The sequence below is a fragment of the Apteryx rowi genome, unplaced genomic scaffold (genome assembly GCF_003343035.1).
Source record: "Apteryx rowi isolate R43461 unplaced genomic scaffold, aptRow1 scaffold_45, whole genome shotgun sequence".
Lineage (NCBI taxonomy): Eukaryota > Metazoa > Chordata > Aves > Apterygiformes > Apterygidae > Apteryx > Apteryx rowi.
In genome coordinates, this window is record NW_020450705.1 from 1802859 (window position 1) to 1824222 (window position 21364).

Sequence of the window (21364 nt, forward strand, 5' to 3'; positions counted from 1 at the left end):
CAGAAAACATTTGCATGGAGCCTCCTTTTCTTCCCCAAGATTACACTCAGCCAAACCGCTCTCTTGATCACACATTCCCCCTCCCATTTCTCCAGTGGGGGAAAAAAAAAGAAAAGAAACAAATAGAAAGAATCATTGTGCATAAAATTATAGCTGTATTTCCATAAAGAAATAGAATTAGAGAACGATAGAAATGAGAAATATTAGCCTATAATACCGCATGCTTCATCAAAAACCCAGCCTTGCAAAATGACAGCAGACATCAGTAATTGCCAAAACACCAGCTTTATTTATAGATGTGAGGGAGAGATAAATGCGCTACATACAAATTCCAATTAAGGATAAGCCATCCAGCTTACAGAGAGAGCTACTTTCTCTCATTCTCGGTGGCAGAAACTCCATAATGCTCATAGTCTTGGTGACTCACCTGAGATTATTAGAAAATAATACACTGATATTGTATGCAGATCCCACCTTCGTAGCGCAGTCGCGCTCGTCTACTGCTAGAGGAAAACAAAATTCTCAGCTATGAGGCAAAATGACCCAAATCCATCCCCCTTGCTGGTTTTTCTTTAGAGCGTTTATGATATTTCGTATTTCAGAAGATCATTATCTCGTCTCTCTTGCTGGCCTTCGTACAAGCCCAAGTAAGAAACCTTCCCGGTACTGCGGAAGAGGTGGCTCTGGAGCCGGCGTGAACGGCAGCCGCTTACCTCACGTCACAGAGCGGCGGCTCCAGGCGTTTTAAAGACGGTCATGGCTGACGTGCAGGCGGGTTGTAACCCAAGGTCCTCGCTGCTGTGGGGAGAGCTGGCTTGCAAGAGGAGGGATGCAAGCACTGGGTGCCTGTTTAAGTCTTCTTATATCGTATCAGGTTAAGGCGTTCCCTTCCTCTGATTGTTTCGGTTCCTTTGGAAAAAACAATGCTTGCAGAACTGTGCTGGTGTGAATGACGTTTGGCTTAGAGAGGTAGTGAAAGCAGCAATTAAAAATACTGTAAAAGCAGCTAATGAATGGTCAAAAGGGAATTTGATAGTAGGGTTTGCAGATTAGACGATAAGACTTGTAGACAGTGGATACAGAAAGCAAAAGGATACAATGAGAAATCACTGGCCAATGGAGTTAGGGATTTTAAGTGTATTAGGAACAAATGAGACCCAAGCTATGGCATTGAACCATGGTGGAGAGAAACTGAGATTTCTCTATTTGCACAGAAAAATATTCAAATACATATTTGAATATTCATATTTTAAAATTTTATTTCAGTTTGTTGCTCTTGATCTTTTATGTAGTATAGCTGAATGTAACACAATAGGAATAATGAAACAAATAAATTCTGCTTCTGTTCTTTATTTTCTTAACATTTTAGAGTATTTCTCCGTATTTTCTTTGTAATATCCCTTTTACAAAGGTAGGGAGGAACAAATAGTCAAATCCGTTTTCCCAAGTGCGAGTGCGTGCAGGTGGTTGCTGGTTACCGCTGAGCACCGCGGCCAGACTGACCTAAGCTCAGCTGGAGAAGCAGGTGCCCCAGGTTGGAAACTGAGAGTGCAGGAAGGAGACTGGAAGCAGCCACAGGGGTTTTGCTGGGGAGATTCAGGGCGGTTTGATAAGAGGCTTCGGACAGTTGCTTATGGTGTGGGAACAGGAATGAGGGGTTTTCATTCTTTTCTTTGCAATAGGAATGGAGAATAATTGTATTTCTCTTCTTTCTCCAACTTTGCTCATTTGGGATGCCTTCTGTCATTAATTAGTGCAGTTATTTAATTTCTGTACTAAGAACAGAGCTAGATTTAAGTCATAAAGGTTAGATCTAGACTCTCTTTCTGCAGGGTTCGAGTGCTGACCCCAGCTCCCTGAAGAGCTAGGCTTTCTTTCCTCTCAGGAGAGCTTAGCTCACCTACTGCACCAAATTGCTGCATCTTCTGAATCAATCTGTAAAACCCTTTTTTCTGTAAATGAGATTTCCACTAGCTGTTTCTTGAGCTAATAATCTCAAATCCTCACTTTTCCAAACTTGTTCGGTGGGTGTTTAATGTTGGTACATGGGACAGGAAGCTGACTGCGTTCCCTGACCTGTCTGTCCTCTGCTGCCTTCTGAAGGTGGGCTCTGATCTTCTCCTTGCTCTTTCCCTACTCCTGGATAGGAAAGTGGTCTCAAATGGCCCCTGGTTACATGGGGAGGAGATCTGGGCAGGAGCAGGTTGAGGTTTGCTCTCTTTCATCTCTAACATTGCACTTAATTGAGGAGAGCCTGCTGGATGGCGTACGTTACTGAAACAACTAATGAATTCAGTAATTATTTAGCCACTAGTACACCGAGCATTAAAATGATCAAAACTCTATCGTAAGTTGAAGACTGAGACAGCATTTATAAAAGGAACCTCTTATTCTGGCTGTGTTATAAGTACCTGTTTTTGTTATAAGAGAGACTCTAACACTGTCAAAATTATATGGAGCACAAATCCCTATTGTTTATGGTAGAGAAAAATCACAAATGAAAGGCGCTGGATGTATATTAGCCACTAAAAAGCTTACAGAACTCCACAAACCTCAAGTGTTGTATGGAAACTAGGGAAGTAGATTATGTTTTGCTTTTAACTGTTTAGTCTATTAACTCTATTTTAATTAAAATCACCTTATTTCAAGGAGGCAAAGTTTGCCAGAGCTGACTTGGAATAAGATTTTAAGGACTGGGAGAATCACATTAGGAACACACCGTGTTGCTCTAGTGCAATTTCTGGAGGATATCCAAGCCCCATAGGTGCAGGTGAGGTATGGTGTTTGAATACAATTGACTTCTGCTGTGTAGTCTTGGAGAGAAAGGATCTTTTTCACCAGCTTTCTCTATTGGTGTTCACAATTCAACTCCACGAAATGAGACTGTAATCAAAACCGGCTCAATAAAACAATCAGTTTAAAAAAAAGAAACCCAGAGTGTAACCATCGAGGTCTTTTTGCAAGCTCGTTAAGACACTATGACAAGTTGCAGACCAAGAGCCTGTGCTCCAGATTTTTAAATCGTCTCAGTCTTTATAAACAATTCAGCTGACCTTAATGCTTACCACTGTGTAGATCAGTTCTGAATAGGCAACTATGTTCTATTGAGGTCAAATAGTGGAAGATATGAATATGTTGCTGAGATTAAAAAAAAAAACAAAAAAACCCAGCTAACATAAATTAGTCTGATTGCTGCATTTGGAATGAATTGTTGCTTCCTGTACTTGAAAATTAATCCTATGGTCTAGAGTTTGTTTTTTTAACTGTTTTTTCATGGAGAAGTTAATTGCAATTACAGTTGAAACAAAGAAAGGGACTCTCAGGACTCTATGTAATTTCTAGATGAAGTGGAAAGTTTGCGAGTTGTGGCTGCTTTGCGATCACAGCTCTGCGTGTGTTCAGGCTGTTGGTGTGATAGTGAGGACATTCATCCTGTGTCCAGCACAGGACATGAGCGTAGATCGAAGTCCTGTGGCCTTGGTAAATCCACCTCACATTAGTACATCTATGGAAGTGGTTACAAAGGAAATGTCATCTTACCAAATTGAAAGTCACAGTTATGGCCGTCTGGGACGAACATGACTGTCAGATCATGACAAACGAAAGAACCCCTTGAAACCTGATTTTCTTTGGCAAAATTTGCTTCTTCCAGTAGAGCCCAGATATGTTATGAAATAGAGGAGGAGATACGCAGTAAGGAAGACCCAGCAGGAGACATGAAAACATAAATACTCAGCGCCGTTTCTCTGTGCATGACTAGCTGGTGGGGAAAAAAAGAGACTCTGCTGACTCCTCTTGCGTATGAAAGATCTGTACGGTCAGAAATATGATTTTAGGTAAGCCTAGACCCACTTCTCATTTTTCAGCTCTGCTGGTACTACTCTTTGATTTACACTGCTGTATATTAGAGGAAAAGAGGATCCTTTAAAAATAATCCTCAACTTGTAGGAGGCTAAAGGGGGCCTAGTAATGTGGACCGTAACTTTATGCGTGGGCTGTCCTGCAGTGGCGCAGCTGTGCTCCGTCACTTCAGACGGCGACTCTGGTCTGCAGAAGAACCCTCTGCCGGGGGGAAATATGAGCTTACCACGACTTTTAGGAAGCAAACGTTTCCTGCTGTATCAAGGAAAGCAATTGTCCGAAGCAGCCTCGCGAGATCCGTGCGCTGCAGGGAATGTGGGGCAGGCTTCCCAAACGCCGATCTTTGCCCACAGGGTTGTGAGCAGCGTCTGCAGCTGCTCAGCAACTCGGAGCAGGTTTTTGTGCTGTGACCTGGCGTAGCCAGCAGGTTATGAAGCAAATAACTTGGAGAGGCTCGGTCTGGCATGTGCTGCGGGGGGTTTGGAGATATGAAACTGGATCTGAGAAGTAGCTCTGGTTGGTTTTGTCAGCATATTTGAAAGTCAGGAAAGGTAGGAATAGCAGCTTCTAAATCCTTCCAGCTGAGTTTGTTCATATTAACAAGGGAATGTAACACTTGGAGCTCGACAACCATAAACTGTACAAGATAGAAATGTCCATCAGATGCCAAGAGGCAGCAGACGCTGCCCTGCTAGGCCTCGCTTTCCTGAAAGGGGGATTAGATCAAATAATGTTAGGTTCCTGTAAAAAGTTTCTCTTCTGCAGGACTGGCAAGAGTCAATGTCTCTAAGAAATACTGTAAAGCCCCAACTGCCATAGCAATAGAAGGCTCAGTTTGACCTTCTGAACAGTTGCAGAGCTGTGTCTGTGTTTTGCCACCACAATACAAATTATTTTGTTTACAGCAGGATAGGAGCATTTGTTAGGCTAAATTCCGCAGTGCATTTGCAATACTTCTGCTGTGGATCACTGAAACAATCCATTACCATATATATGATAATGGAGGGGTTCAATCAGAGGCTCAAAGCATTTATTTTACATTTTCTCCCAAGTGTAGTTTATTAGTAATCCTGTTTAATTACAGAGGCTGGGGTGGTCTCATATACAGTAAAAAATCCAAGGTACTCTTCTGCCTGTGCTAGCAACTTAGAAAGTTTGCTAAGACAAATGATATCATTCTCGCCGTGCATCAGTTTATTCATCTCTATAATGGCTGCATTAAACCTACTATAGAGGACTATGACAAAGATTAATAGGGTACAGTACCTGGCTGCAACACAAAGGTGATGAAACAAAAATTTGCTAATGCTTTAAGGAAATATTTAGCAACAATGCAAAATATGCATTCTTTGTGCTATGAGATAATTACTGTGCAACATGTTTGTACAGCCAAATCGGTCAAAGAAGCAAACAAAAGAGGAGGAGCGAAAGAGTCCAGTGCTGAGCTGCTGCTAACGGGGCACAGCAAAGTTTGGAAAACTTGGTGTTTGTTAGAGGGTCTCATTGAGTGAAACCAATTAGATCTAAGATATCATTTAAATCTTCTCTTAAAGTGATCCAAGGCTTTAATCATTATCCTGAAACCACAAAACAGCTCCAGACACCCACCAGCCTCATTGAAAGACTTGTCAAGACTGAAACGGTAATTCACAAATTCACTAAAATTCCCTGCTCCACTGAGCAATGTGACAGCTCTGCCGACCGCAGTAACATTTCTATTCAAACTGGCTTTGGTGCTGAAGCTATAAATATCCCTGCAATATTTCCTGTTTCAGAACATAAAGACAGCTTTACAGCACTGATAAAATAGAAATTACTTTCTCTCTGAGGTCTTGCTGGAATTTTAATGTCTGTTTTGCAATAAAGCAGCTCCTACACAATTCGATTTGAGGGAAAGAAAACAAACGGTCTAATTTAGTTACAGTAATGACTCCTCTTGTATTGTTGGCCATAGCTGAATCTGTGGTTGTGGGGCTGTTAAAGTTTGTAGTGGTGAGCATAGTGATGATTTTTATAGTAATATGATTTTTTTTATCCTTTAAATATATATAGCACTGTTTAATTACAGGTATGGAACAACAAGGACCCAGAAAGAAAAAGATCATTAAAGTTTACAACCTCTAATAGTGTTTCTGTAAAAATTACTTGTCATAGCTGTAAGCTGGTGACCAAAGATGATACAGACTTAAAAAGGTTCTTGAATCGAAAAGAAAAATTGCAACTACTGCACTCATCAATGTTGCCTTTAATTATTCCATAAATGTCACCCTGGCTCTTGTTAGCTCCTTCAAAGGAAAGAAGAAAGGCTCATGTTCATTTTCTATGGGCTCTGAGTTCTCCTTTTCATCTGTAGGTTGTAAATGGAAGATTGGGGAAGAGACCAAGAACAATTAAATAAGGGGGGAGTGGAAAATATTGATTCTTCATTTGCATTGTGGGCACACAGCACAGGCAGATTGCCTTGGAGCACAGATACTAGTAAATATTTTTAAACACTAAACAGAGTCAGACTTGATTAACTGACACATTAAAGATGTTGCTAGATGTTGAAGGGTAAGTCACAAAGATTCTTGAGCCAAGGGACTATGCAGCAAAGCAGCAGGATGGCTGGGAGAGCTGGTTCCCGGTGCCCTTCTGTGTGGGCGTGAAAGGACTTAGTGCTTTTCTGAAAGTATCTGACAGCATTGACAAAAAGTCACTGTCAGCATCCATTTATGTGGCAAACAGAATAATTTTCTTCACTGTGGAAATCGCTGGGCAGTTCTAGTGAAGTTTGGTTGCGTATGGGGTGAGCACTTTTTCCTTTATAGACATCTAACAGGGACCCTTTGACTTCGATAGACATTTCACTTGCAGCACTCAACCATGTGCTTGTAAGATGCACACCAGAGCCTGTCCTTGGGCCATTAACGTTTTTGGAAATGTTTTACCTTACTTGTTAAATTATCCATCATATTTCATGTCTCTAATACAGGCTACCTCTGCTAATTTAAATATGATTTAACAATGTAGCTTCTCTCTCTTGTTTTTGTATGCTGGTATACCGGGATCGATGTTTATTGTAATGAACCAAACTACTATCAGAGATTTTATTAATATGACACAGTTATTTGCACAGGTAGAGACACCAGGGCCTAGGGGAAGCCCTGTCCCCTTTAAGAAGATCCTAAATATAATTTGTGATATTTGAAATAATTTACATGCAGATGATTTCTGTGTTCCCTTAAATTATCTACTGAATCTGTCATGCTCATGGCTGTCATTAGCATCAGCAAAGCAGCTGATACAGCAAATAGTCTGCACATATAAATTCATAGTACAGATAGCATCAAGACCCATGCTGATTCACGGGCACAACCTGGCATCACATGCAGAGGAGCATTGGCAAGAGTTTCAGGGTCGTTTTGGAACTGCCCAGGTTTTGCATTATTGTAATTCCTAATAGTTACCCAAGATCTGCACTGGTGTAAGAGATGAAAATCCTGCCCTTCCAAGTTGTACCTGGCAGATCCCTTGAGAGACCAGCCAGTGCTGCTACTTGGTACGGAACGACCTGTCACCAACCTCCGTCGTGCCGGTTCATTTGAGCTGTGGAAAGTGAATATTTGCATCAGGCTGTTTTGTGTCGACTGAGTATACTAATTTATTTGTATGAGGAACAAGTATGGGTACGGTGTAATCTCTGGAAGTATGGCCCAAATAAGCTTTTAGATGCTTCTGAGTTTCTGAACTACAGAAGATGGTAATTTCTTCCCCAAAACTGGACTTAACTGCTCTTTCTTCAGCATCTTCCTGCTTTTCTTTCTCATTCCTGTCTGGTAAATTCAAACTTTCTTAATAAATAAAAGTAGGTAAAGAGCTCAAAACTTTTAATTTATCTGGTGTATGAGGAATCATTTTAATTGGTCTTTAATTGGTCAAATAAAAGATAGTGTGTGGGGGATGGGGGAAGAAGACAAGCTGTTGGGGAAGCGAGCCAACTTTAGGTCTAGTATTAGCACAAAGGAAAATGATGCTGAACACTATCCATACCGTTATGAACCTCTGTGCACAAAGTCAGTCATCCCTACTTGGGCAGCTAATTAAGTGTAAGTTCATTCTAAAGGTTAATGACAAAAATGCTGTGCTGTTCGTGGGTGTATCTGGAAACTCTTGTAGCCTAAAACTTAGGCTTGCTGCCTGCACTTGTGTAGATAAGTGCTTATGTAACACTTTGGTGCAAGAAGCCGTCTACCTCCCAAAACAGTGGTAAATATTTCAGAAACAAATGCCCTGAAACACAAAACGTTCTCAACGTCTGTCAAATTGACAAAATCAATAGATTAGATAATCCAGGCATGTCTAATGCTCCCACCAGCACCATTTAACCTGATTTTTTTCTTGAGCTACAAGGCTAAAGACAACTATACTACTTATACATATATCAGGTGAATATAAAATGGTGCTAGAGTAGGATTCTTCACTTCCTTAACCCAGCAACCCAGTCGTTTTATAGGTACATATTCTGGATACACCTTATGTTGCCTGGGCAGTGCATGTCTAGATGGTGTATATCAAGCTCTTTATGTGTATTATTCAGCTACCTTGAATTTAATAGGATTATTTTACTGTGGGAGCCATCATGCAGAAGTTCTTTTCTGCTGGCCATGCTGTGTAATGTGGCCCATATTTTATTCTTGCTTTGGTATAAGACAGGAGTAGTTTCACTGAGATAAGTGGTCTTAGAAAAGATATAAAGCAAGTGCAAGTAAGATGAAAATTTGGATGAAATGGAAGAGTTAGGGGAGTGTGCTAAAGACAAAAGCAATATTGAGAAGTAAAAGTTGGCTTCTCCTTCCTGCTTCTGTTTGGTTTATTTGTTTACTGTTTAGACTGCAAGCTCTCTTTGCATGCATGCAAAATGGCTAGCACGCTTCCAGGCCCGTATAAATAAATAATAACTATTTAGAATCTTTTAAAAGATACATAAGTGTATTTCTTTTCATAAATGTAAGCTAAAGTTAATGAAAGACTCAATGTTTTTATTTCAGTGACAAAATGGCATTAGAACAGCTGTGTGGGACTCCAGTGAAATAAATTGCAAGTGTTACACATTATTTCTTTTTAAGAATTAGCATCTATAGTGCTGCAATGAATACTGATTTATAGATTTTTTTAAAATATCCATGTATAATTTTTTATTTCAAAAGAGAACGTATAATGATCCCTTCCAATGTTTTAGAATAATATGATATCAGACAGCCTCTACAGAATTGTATTTTTCATGCTAGAAGTTGTAGTTTCACGTAATGGGAAAAATTAATAAGATGCTAGGAAAACCTTTTGAACAGACTGTTATTACTGAAGAGTCTTTATTGCAACCAAACATGTAATTGATTGGGGAAAGAATAATATAAATCATGCACAGTTCCATACTGAAAGGCTTTTTATGTGTAAGCAGACTCGGTGATTGGTGTATCTTCTAGATATAGCATAGGTAGATGGGTTTTGCTCTGGAATGTTTTAAACGGTCAAAACAAATCCTAAACTCAGAAAGTAGAGCAGTGTTTGTGTGTTGAAGAAATATGAAGAAAAATCTGCAATGCAAGTTATTTTTTAGGGAAAATGTTTTTATTCTAGAGACAAATAAGATTAATAGGTGTCTGGATTCTTTGGACTCGCTGGTGACTTCTAGCAAGTCATAGCAGCTACTTTACTGTTTTGTGGGACTGGAGCAGTGGTCTGTCTTCCAGGGGCAAAGGTAGCTGAGGTATAAAAAGCTGCAGATCAAAAAGGTTGTCAATAAGGATCATGATATATGAATGTATGTTGGAGAGGAGAAAACAGCCACAGAATCTGATGTGATTTTTCAAGGTCAAAAAAAATAATGGTTTTCTCCAAACATTATAGCCAATATTAAAATGGGAGGACAAATAGACTACCCCTGTCTCTAAAACATGTACAGGTCATGTCATGGCAAACAGCTGCAGCACTTACCAGCTGGCCTTGCAAGTAAGCTACGGGTGGTGTAGATTACTCATGGGTAGGACTGAAAATTCCTGGTTTTTCTACCAGTTCTTAATATGGATGTTCAAGGCTATCCAACCAAAATTACATTTAGATTACTTTACATTATACAGTAAGTGGCAAATCATCACTGCTTCCTTTGACATTCAGTGTAATAACATTAACCATGATGAATTTGCTTTTACTATTCATGTGGCCTCCATACATTATTTCAGCTGAATTCCATTGTAATGTAGCATTAATTAATGCCTGCTGCTTATCGAGTGTTACCCATTTCCACCTTCCATCCCACTGCTTAATTCTGAAGAATTGCACACAGAAGTGCTGCAAAGAGTGTAACCAGTGCCGGGGAATCTTCATAGGGTGTAAGAAGTCAAATTACATTTATGATGCCGATTGCCCTCCCACAGTCCTCTATCATACAAGCAGTTCTTTCTTCTTAAGCTAGCAATAAACGCATGTTTGCTCAAGAGCTGCTCTTCTGACTGAGAGGAGACCAGAAGGCCAGCTCGCACATGATTTCTCGGGCTCAGTTTTCAGTTGAGCATACCCACCCAAAAATGCCACACCAGGGACAGCAGAGCTCGTCTGAGGCTCCCAAGTGAACAGAAAGAGGCCCCTTCCTTGGATGGCCTCTCATTGCAGGATCTGCCCAGACTAGTGCCAAACAGACAGCAGCCTCCAGCAGCACAACCTGTAGGAAATACAGACAGTTTTTGCTCCCTTTTTGTTCTGCTCTGAATGACTGTCTTGGCAAAACAGGCCCTGGCTCATCGTTTGAACTCAGAGGCAACTACTGAAGCACAAATGATAAATTTCTTCCCTACAGTTTAAAGTCATGAAAATCAAAGCATATTTGATTGAAGTTCTCCTTTATTCTGTAATGTCTGCAGAAAGCCCTGCCCTCCTTGTAATATGTTGAATTTAGCTTAATTTACTGTACTTAATTAATTTTTGGCCCTCTGCCCTTTCCTACCACAAGACATCATCCTTCTGACAGGTAGGGATGAGGTTCTTGTCACAGTATCTGTCTCCTGCTCTTGGACTCTCAGGCCTGGAGTTCATATTTCTGTCATGTTGTCCATCCTTGAAAGACCTCTACTGTCATTCTAGAGTGATTTATGGCACCAGCTGTTCTCCAGAAAAGAATGCCATTTGATTCCCGTGATTGATTGCCAGCGAGGCTCAAGAACTCGGCACACAAAGAGCGTTTTTTGTCCAGAGAAAGAAACAATGGATTCCTCACAACAACCAGAGTGTAAGAGTTAAGACCGTGTAAATGGCTCTAATAAGCATAATTTAAACCCATGGTTTTCTTTTTATAGCAATTTCATTTTCAGTGTTTTATATTCCAATTTTCCACCTTTTAGTCTTGCTTCTTTCTTTTCTGCTGCAAAACCCTAGCTCAAATGGGAGGGCAATTACGAGGCAAGCATGTAGTTCTTTAATTGAAACACTTATAGGTGTACACTTAAAAACTATAAAGACTTTTATGGAATAGCAGTGCCTTAATAGGTTCTTGTGTATGTACACTGTAACCTAATTCTGCGCTCTTTCAGCATTGCTAGGGGAAGCTGTTAATTTATGGCTACAATGAGCAATAAAGCAATAATAGTAATCTAAAGGTGCAATATCCCTTGTTTAGGGGGCATTTATCGTTATGTATTAAAACTATAAATACATCAAGATACTGCAGGAACTGATCTATACAAAATGAAAGATAAGCTCTCTCCACTTTAAAATGTGCTTTTTTCAGCAGAAAAACAGCCACTTGTTTATGCTTAAGAAATATCAAACCCCAACACTTGGCAGGAATAGTTGTCAGAGGCTACTACCAAGAACTGAAGAGAATTTAGCTGATTCCCTCTGTAATTTAATCTGCTACCATATGTACAAGGCAGGAAAGCAAGAGAGAATCTTATTTTAATGATCAGCCTAATTCATACAAGTTGATAGCTACCTAAATATGTGTCCAGAACTGGAACACTTTTACCACTTCTGCTATTATTAACTGCTTTCTTTCTGCAGTAGTTCCTTTATTTTACTTGTGTCGATCATGTCCAAAGACTCAGGCAGTTCCTCGTTTGCTCCTGCATTGCTGTTCTCACTGTTTTGGCTCAGAAGCCCTGTTGCTTTTATGACTGAATCGAATACATCCTATGTCCTGTGAATTTCGAAAGGGTGCAGCCAAGTGTGTCTTGCATAAGAGGAAATGGGCTGTGGATTTCAGTTTAGCTGTTGCTAGAGAACCAACAAACGCACTGCAATAAATAAATAGAAATCACTATGTTCAGTATTAACTAGAATGAGCATTATAGCCAAGATGTTTTTCAAACAAGTCCCATGGAGTTAATCTCCCATATTCCTTTGAAATCCATGAGAGCTGGGCATCTTCTGCCCTTCCTGTTCTTTGAGACCTGCTGCCACAGAATCCAGGTATTAAACACTTTACAACCATTATCTACTGTAGGATTTTTTTTCTGTAGGGATTTATATCTACAAGTAAAAAAATCTTCTTTGATGCCTTTGAACTGAGACCAAAACAGACCCAAATGAAGTCAGTGAATGGGCTACCACAGATCTAGCTGAACCTCAGATGATATTTCATGTTTTCCTGTATTAGCCATGAGAAGAGAATGTGAACAGCAAACACCCATCCGGCCTCCTTGCACGCGCTGGCCGAGAAGTGGCAGCAGGGACTTCTGGCACTGCGGTATTTCTCAGGAGTTGTCCTGCTTCGCCTCAGGAGTTGGAAGCCAGAAACATTTCTAAGAGCACTAGTTGACAGTCTTAGTAAAAACACTTTTTTTTAACAAGTCAGAATAAGAAAGGGTGACAGGAAGGGATAATTACCTTGTCTGAGACAGGTCTCTGGGAGACACAGTGACATTTCAGAAATCCAAGTGGCTTTGTTGTGTTATGATTGGGAGAAGAATGGAGGGCAGAACAGCCTGACATTACAGACCGCAAACAATTTCTCCCTAAAGGTAGGCAGAGTACGTTTCTCTGATAGACTGAGTCCCCTTCCTCTCGCCTTGCGGTGTGTGGCACCCCTGGACGTAAATGTGCTATTCGCGTCGGCACTGCTGTCGGGCCGGTGAGCGCCGCAGAGCAGAGGGATTTCTGCCTGCGGACCGGGAGGAAGGACAGCTCAGATCTGCTGGAGGACTGCTGCTTTTGTCCCCTTGATAGGCAAGACTCCAACGCAGTGGGTGGCCCAGTTGAATAAGCATTTAAATGTTCTGATGCTTATCTAAACTGCCCAAAACCACTGCTCTGCAGAGATGGATGGAGGAGCAACGGGGATGGATGCCTTATGAAAATAACATTAGCCAACAAGATGTTTGGGCTTCAGAAAAGAAAAGAACAGAAGAGAGGGAGAGACAAATCAAAATGCCCCTAGAAGATGGCCGTTATATGTCATTCATTATGTGGCTAACATGGATTTAATCTTTTTCAGCCCATTGAAAAGAATCTGCTAATGTTTCTCAAAGTTAATTATGCATTTTCTTTTGGAAAGATCAGGCTTGTCTCAGTCAGCTATTGAGCTGATCAATACTTTTAAATGCATTTAGGGTTTTCTTTTTCAAAAAGCGCATAGAGGGTGTGTGTGTGCTTGCTTTGTTTGTTTATACGTGCTTTAGAGAGTTAAAGTTTCAGAATATTTTCATTCAAACATGGATGAAAAGTGTTGAGACGATGTGGTTTGGTGTCTCCTTCTGCAAGTGGCTTTTCTGCATTCTCCTACCTCCTCTGTCTGGGTAAGGAGCAAATCCAGTGGTTCCCTTGACTTCCCTATAGACAACATTTCACAATCGGTCCCAAGAAAGTTATTCATGTACCTGAGCTTGTGAATTCAGCCTAAGTACTCACCTGTGGCAGGTTCTGGAAGAAGTCTCCTCTTTGTGTGGTTCAGGGGATCAGCAGGGTGGGAAGCCGCTCCGGAGCAGCCTCGGGCACGCAGTGCGTGTGCTGGAGTATGTGCGTAGACATGTAAGAAAAGCCAAGAAGGAGACTAAGAATAGTGGGTAGCTCTTTTACTGGCCACAAAAGGGTCAACAGATTTCATGCTGAACAAAAATGGGCCTTGTTTAGTGTGTTTGGGTGCATTGCTTTCCCATCTGTCTTCTCTCTATTGAAGCACTCTGTTATCGAGGGTTTGTCTTTTAATAAATGGTGCTGTGGGGCGAAGGGAACATCAGCAGCCTGAGGAAAGAGGGGGAGAGCTGTGCGCTCCGAGAAGCAGCTTGCTGTGTCCTGCCCCTCGGAGCCGAGCTGAGCTGTAGTGCTGCCAGCTGGCTTTCTCGCTGCGGAAGAGAGCCCTCTTCTGTGTACGAGAGGGAGATCCTGCGAAACCCGTGCTCGGGGATCTCGAGATCTCCGTTTGAACACCCCTCATCCTCCCCCCTTACTGTTTGCTCTTTCCCCTAGCAGCACCGAGCATCCTTTCGTCGTCCGGGCTTCCCAGAGCTGCAGTGAAACCGCTGTGGAAACCCGGCTGCCCCCGCGTCGGGCGCTGTGTGCCGTGCTGGACGAACGCGTGTCTCGGCAGCCCTCTGGGACTGCTGCCGCGCTCCCCTTCACGCCTCTCCTCTACCCTTGGTTCAGCACCCATGTAATCAGGTCCGCTTGCAATCAGATGCAAGGGTGAACTTTTTTTTTCCCCCTATTTAAAGAGCCGGATCAATACATCAGAGCTGTAGGAAAAGCATTCTTGTGTTACCTACATGAAAGACAAGCCAAATGATGGTGGGCAGCAAATCTTTCTAGGGAGCATCTATAAGTAATGAGAGGAAATTAAAAAAATCGTTCCTGCTCTAAATTTTAGCTGGGTTTTTGATAGGTACACAGCTAGAAAGAGTTACCTGGAGTGAATATTCTGCTTTCTGATCTTCAATGGGAGGAGTGTAGCTTAATGTTTGCAGCTGGGAAAGAACTGGAAACCAGCATTAACTAGTTTTAATTCTGCCTCTGTTACTAAGCTTATGCAACTTTTCCTGTGTTCTTCTTTTCTAGCTTTCCTGTTTGGGAGGAGTGAGGTCAAGGCACCTTCGTTGTTGTGTTAGTGTAAAGTTACACTGGAGAATGCCTATAAATGTGCTTTGCAGTACTCTGCTTTGGAGGGTATGTGGTTGATCAAAGGTCTGTGGAAGCCAGTTGAACATTTAATCACACATATGCTTGTCCAGAAGGCCGGTTTGCAACTGCACATGCATGCATTGCACGTAGAGTTGCGGTAATAGTGAGCTCAAAGGTAGGAGCAGAAATGCACGTACCACAGATAGGTGCTCTCATCTTCCAGAGCCCCATCCTGAACTGTCGCAGTGTTTCTCTTTTTGTGCTTGTAAAACAGGGTTAATAATACCTGCTTATTTCAGGTAAAGGTTGTATAAGGACTGATTGATTACATGTTCAGACAGTGCTTTGAGACCTTCTGCAATGAAACCGTTTAAGAACAAAACTGTACTGCCATCAGCTTTTTCCTTTCCTTGTTTCCTGGCACCAGCCTCTCTGGTGAGACTAAGTTTTCCTGGGAGTCAAACATCAAGCTGAATTTATAAGCCGCATTACGAAAAGGTCCAAAGGAAATAAGCCATACTTTAATAAATACAAAGAAAATCTGCATCATTTTCCAGATAGCCTCGTAGCACAGCTCAGTTGTTTTTCCATTTCACATGCCTTAATCCACATATCCATGACCTGTTTCAATTCTTCCTTGAAAAGCCTGGTGACAGAAAGGCCGTTATGCCTCCCTCCCAGACCATGCCCATCGATACCCTCAGTTTTATAAGCAACCAGCTGCTTGGCACGAGCCTTGCCAACTCAGCAGTTCTGTCTCCTCTTCCCTTGAGGAAACTATTCACCTTATCACCAAAGAGAGGCAGGGGAAAAAAATTCCATCTGTTACAGCTCAGAGCTTAGAAGCTTCATAATTGTGTGAGTACACAGGCTGCATATCAGATTTTTTTGTTTTAGGAAGCACTTAGGGAACATTCATTCTCCTTTTATTGTTGTTCTCTCCCCCGCAAGTGACCGTATTTCATCTCCTCTGAGATACCCTGCAAGGATTTCTGAGCAAATTTGTGGCTTAACGATGCCAGGGAGGTGTTTAGAACCACAAATGCATCCTGGAAAATCTGTGTACTATCCCCTTGTGTAAACTATTGCAAAACAGCACACAGTATGCTACAAATGGCACTGTTTTCCTGGGTCATCTACAGTAGATGGCCTTGGCCAGCAAAGCCCTTAACAAGTGTAGCTTCAAATTAACTTCAATTGAATGACAGAGGGGTGCAAAGCTATCCCTGAGTTTCCATGTTTTTCGAACTAAGATCCACTGAATGACGGACATAAAATGAATATTTTTCTTGGGATATATTTTTTTGTATTGACCCAAGTATGTTTTAAAATGGTGCTTTACAGAAGGACCTTAGAAGACAATATTATCAAATGTCTTCTATATTAAGTCCCATAACTTACCTTTTGATTGCAACATCTCTGTCATCTATGTCAGAACATGCTTGTTCTCCATTTGTAGTCTTCAAAGATAGTGAACCCAGTGCTCTTTGTTTCTTAAAGTGAGGGTGATTAACCAGTTGAACAAATTTTTTAAATCTGCCCTTTTTTGGTTTGTTTGGGTTTTGCTTCCAGATGTTGGCTTCTGTCATACCTTTCTCCATTAGACTAAAAAATACTTTGTACCTGGTACTTTCTTTCTGTGAAGATATTTAAACAGCACGATCAAATTGCTTTCTAATCTTCCCTTTGATAAGTTAATCAGATTGATCTCCAGAAGTCTCTCACTGCAAGGCACATTTTTAAAACCATGGAATATAACTTGTATCTTCTGACAAAGCATGCGGCCATCCCATGAGACAGTTCCTCCAAGTTTCAAAGGTGGGGTGGAGACCCTCGAGACACTTTACAAATACATTCGTATAACACAGTGGCTCAGACTAAAGGGTATCTTGGCCTAACTAGCTGAGACCATCATGTTTTGAAACCAGACAGATGATTCTGTGAACCTGAGTAGTTATTCTTAGAAATTGTGTATATTCATTGAATTGGCGTAAAAGAAAAAAGAGAGACTGCACAGAACTAAAAGACTGCATAAGTCCCACTTAGGCTTTCGAAGCTGGGTATAAATAGTACTAAAAAGATGCTTCCCAGAAGAATTCCCCATCGGGGAGAATTTCACCCTTTCGTGAGAGCTCGCTAGATCCGGGCCAGTGCTCCTCTTCCAGAGAGTTCAGCTCTGGAGTACAGAGTACAAAACTTCTGCCTGTTTTGGAGGGGTTGTCTTTTGCTTTTTGTATGCTTTAAAGGTACTAGTTCATAAATAAAAGAATCAGGACTTGTAAACTAAGGTTATACACTTCTAGGAGGCCTAATGTTTAAAAAGAGAGACGTGTTTTGGGGATTGGAATCCCTTCCAAAGGTGCGTAGGCCTGAAGGTTAGCCTGTGGTTTGCAGCCAGTCAGGTGGTCTGATAAAAGATCTGCCTCGTCCTGTAAGTCTGTCTTCCCTTATACCATCACAGTGAGAATAACTCCTTCTAAAGCGTGGTTTACAAGAGTAAGTCTTACAGGCATGTGTGTAAAAAGGGTCTGGACCAAGTATCTCCCCCACCTTCCCCCACTGGCTTTCATTTCTTCTATTTCATTCAGACCTCAAATTGAATAGCAAGTGGTTCTGCATTATTTGTTTTTACTGCTGCCAAAGGGGAAAAAAAAGTCATAGAATAAACAGTGGGATGTTTGCAGCCTTCTTATATTAGGCAGATTGAATAAACTGGCTCACAGTTGATTGTTTTTCCTCAGATCAGTCAGTGCCATTGCGTTTTTATTTATTTGATTTTATGTATGTATTTCTGGGGGTTTTGTTTTGTCTTGGATTTTTTGCAATCATGACTTCTGGTGAAGGAGATAGGATTACAAACAGCTCTTGCTTTCCTCGACATCAGAACAGAGTTTATGGAATACTGATTCTTGGGATAACAAAAATAACAGAATGAATGAGGATTATTAGTCAGGGGATGCAAAGCCATTAATTATAAATAATATTGAGCCTGATTGCCTTGTCTCCAAGCACCAGGTTAAATCCCTACATCAAAACCGTAAAAGCAATGTGAAGCTGCCGTGCAGTGTGTATATAGCAAGGGGTCTTGAATGAAAGCGAGTGCGGAGTGGTACAGCGGCTCTGCTTCAGGTGATCTGGAGGACGTTTCCAAGATCTGTAACACTGCAGTGGAGCATTTGGGGCTAAAAGGACCCTTTTGATATGTGCCTGTTGTTAATAGCTGGCCTGGGCAGGGCCTGGCTGTGCTCCGGCACTGGCACGACCTCCTCCAGGTGCGGGGAGGGCAGGCTGCTCACGGCCTCCCTTGCAAAGCAATTGCAATTAGGGATTGCATGTATTTATTTGAGGATTTGCCAGCAACCGTGTCTGTAATGTTTAATACTTTCTGGGACTCCATCTTGTGCCCACTAATGGCAAAAGTAAGTTTTCCATCAACTTTAGTATTGCAGGATCCTTGATCCTCCATCCATGGATCCAGACTCAATGTTTTTTCTGTCTCATGCCTTAAACTCAGTAATCAATACCAAAGGAGCAAACCAAAATGACTGCAGCTTGCAGTGGGCCGGCTTCTCGGAGTAAGTATGATACAGCTACGGTGTTGCTAATAGTTACATCTTTTGGGTTTTTTTTTTTTATTTCAATGTTGTTAGCTTTCAAGGTACATGGGAAAGCAAACAGGAGGCAGTACGCTTGCCATTATTCTGCAATATCAATGATTACTCTCCAAATAATAGTTTCCTTGCTGGTTTGCTTAGAACGTGCTAGTGGTGTGTGGCATAGATGATCAGAAGGACTAGTAAAAAAAAGTAGGTTTTTTTGGTTGTGCTTCACAAGTGCAAACAGGTTGTGATTACTTCCTTTATGCAAAGACATACTAATTGCAGGAACAGTCATTAATTATGTATGATGTGCACAGTTCAGTTGCCCAAAAAAGTATTTTTGGATATAGTTAACCAGGTTATTGTTTTATCTTACAGTTCACAATTATTTTGCACACTGTGGTGTTTTAATGAACATATGGCAGTACGTTAGCTAATGAAAAAGCATAGTTTCTAAAACCAGATAAGTTATTTTTCCACTAGTTACAGTAGATATTATTTACACTGCACACCAAATATCTGGTTTTCACAGCTAAATATTTAAATGTATGGAAGCGAACTGTGGAGCCTGCTTCTCCTTTGCATTCTTATGCAAGTTACTTGTGTCTCTGCATGAATATAAAATGCTACCACAGGCCTGACTGAAAGGGCAATCATTTCTGAACCTGCTGCTGGAGCCTGGCCGTAAATTCAATCAACCTGAAGCTTGTAAATGTGTACTTAGCTAATTTCCAGCTCACAGCAAGTAGAAAATTTGTTGACCTCCGAAATGTCTTTAGACATCACGCTTTAAAATGAACATCTTCAAAGGATTCGACTACTTTTTTTCTTCCATAACACATTGTTTTAAAGCTGGTCTCATAAACGTATTGATTTTTTTTTTTCAGTTCTCTGCGTCAAAGCACTTCTTTAATCAAAAGTAAATTATGTAAAGGCCATTAGGGTCAGCCCAGCTAGCAAAATGAAAACTGCAATACATCATTTATTTGTAAATGTCAGTGAAATCTGCAGATCAATATCTTTCTCAATGTGGATGATATTTATTATTTTATTTAAGTTCTGTGGCAGCTGCCAGTGTCGGCGTAGCCTGGCAGTACAGTATGGGGCAAGGCTGACGCTGAGGTCAGAGTTGGAGGAAGGCGCTTTTCACCTCTCTCATGCTCTCTGAATCCGACTGTATCTGCCACGTTAATGGAAAATCTGTTCACCTGGACACGCAAGCCCCAGGGGACTGCCATGCAGAATGGCAGGGTGAGACAGAGAGCCAGCGGGCCGTAATGCCTACGGGATATTCCTGTCTTCTGGAAATCTTTCTTGCTGGCTACAAGCTCAACGTATTCATCCCTTTCTCGTTGCTCTGGCCTGATTAACAAGGGTGCAAAACACCCTGAGTTCCCAGTTTTCCCAGATTTGATATGAGGTGTCCTAACGTGGCTCAATAAGTTCTCTATCCTGTCTGCAGAATAGCTGCACCAATAGTCCAACACCACCATCTAGAAGATGAAATTCTCATTTCCCAGAAGTTATTTACTGGTTCAAAACTGGCTGCTGACAGAGATTCAAACGCAACCTAATGGAATATGGGGAGACTGGATCTGTGACTCTTACCTTGTTCCTCCCTGTGCAACACCCGTAACTGCGAGGGGTTTACTCCAGATCTGCACCAGAGAGGAGAGCCAAGCCCTTTGCCTCTGGGGACTCCCTGAGAGGAGGAACTCGCTGTCTCTGCTGTGTTTTCTTTGACTTTTCTCAGTCTGCTGTCTAGCCACAAAGTATTTTCCTTCTTTGTTAACCCTTCACAGAAACCTCTTCCCAGCCGCTCAGTTAAAAACGCGCTACCTCCCGTGCCCCTACCGGGCGAAGGGCAGCCCTCGCCGAGCACCGCAGGGTCTTGCAGCTGGCAAGTTTTGTGGAACTAGGGGAGAGAAGAGAGATTACAAACCGTAGTGAAAGCCGGGAGAAAAAGATGTGACAGCAGCCATTTGCCTCACAGGGAGGAGTTTATTACTGGCAAGAAAATACAGTCGTGCTTAAGAAGTTGTTAGGTCTCTAAGAAAAAGAGCTGATGTTTTCACAGCAGCCACAGAGAAATCACAAAAGTACCTTTTCACGATAGTTAACAAAGGCTAGTTGGGAAATTTCACTGAATCACACATTTGGGGCCAAATTTTTGTCTTCGGTTTTATACTCTGGCATGCAGTGCTGACTCTCAAGTGCGCTAAGGTCCTTTTACAGTTTCCAGGAACGCTGATCTCTTCACGTTTTCCTTGCTGTCTGGGCGGTAGGGAGCAGCCCCTCAGGCCGTGGATGGTTCCCTGGGAGGTGGCGTCCTCACCTCTGTGCGTTCGGGGCCGTCCAGAGGATGCAGGGGAAACGGACGGTGCTAAATGGACCCGCCGCACAGTCCCCTGGTCCTTCCGCCCTGTCGCGGCAGGCTGAGCGCCGCGTGCTCTGCACGCTGAACCTGCGCCTGCCCTCGCTGCTGCCGAGCTAAGCACCCGCTTTCTTGCTCATTGAGAAAGACAGGAAAGGGGCCAAGCACTCTCAGCTCTGTTTTCCATTTTAGTTCATTGCTTTTAATGCATGTGCAATTTGAGGCCAAACCTGGAGTTACTGGAGAGCTGCCAGCATTCCCTGCCCCTTATGCCATAAATCTGGACACCCCAAACACCAGCTACATGAGCTATGGGTCCTGCTGAAGTTTGGGGAATGTACAGGCGTGTTACTGGGAAAGGTTAAGTAGTTTTTAAGGTTTTTTTTTACCTCCACCTAGTGGCAAAAAACTTGTCTTCTTACGAGGGTGGGAGACGTGGTGGGTC